Source organism: Odontomachus brunneus, unplaced genomic scaffold, assembly GCF_010583005.1.
Source record: "Odontomachus brunneus isolate Ranch 3 - 2012 unplaced genomic scaffold, Obru_v1 Obru_scaffold_312, whole genome shotgun sequence".
Taxonomy (NCBI): Eukaryota; Metazoa; Arthropoda; class Insecta; order Hymenoptera; family Formicidae; genus Odontomachus; species Odontomachus brunneus.
In genome coordinates, this window is record NW_022639762.1 from 80,445 (window position 1) to 81,114 (window position 670).

At 46.1% G+C, this 670-nt stretch overlaps 1 protein-coding gene across 1 annotated transcript in view; it reads left to right on the forward strand.

The window, feature by feature from the left end:
• Positions 1-670, forward strand: part of LOC116853388 — a 9,076-nt gene that overhangs the window by 1,851 nt on the left and 6,555 nt on the right. The window lies entirely within an intron of this gene.

The following is a 670-nucleotide window of genomic DNA, read 5'->3' on the forward strand; positions in this document are numbered from 1 at the left end:
GTTCCTAACTCCTGGAGACGCACGCGTTGCCCGATCCAACCGGCGTCTTCGCTTCCTGCGACCGCGCCCCGCGGGCCCCCCCAGTCGTGCCAGCTGCCCCAATAGGTGCCACGGCTACCATCCGCCCCTGCTCATATCAACTGTAAATATTTCGGTGTAAATAGTACTTTGTTGTTGGTGTCTCCAATAAATCTAAGTTGTAAATAGCGCATTCACTCTCGCACACTCTCTCATCTCCTCTCACACGGATCCGGACTCCGGCGAGCGAAATCCGGCACGCAGAAAAAACGAAACGTTACAATCATATCATGTTTCCTGCGGAAAAAGGAGCAGTATTACATACCATCGCCCGAGGATTTGCAGGACAATCAATTAACGACGGCAGTATTTCAATTCAGCATTTACTAGACGAAGATACATTAAACAAAATATACAATAACACCGCTTCTAGAATATGGAATGGCTTTGTAACTTTCGGATCTGCCACCGCAGGAGTATTCGGAATCTTTGTACTCATACGAGTTATAAAAATCGTATTCGACACTCTAATACACGGTTATGCGTTACATTCTGCATACGGCTGCAGTCTACACATGTTTGGCGCGTTATGGAGCTCCGTTACACACTTACTATTACATTTAGCAACCGATCCTAAAAAGAAACAAAAAAA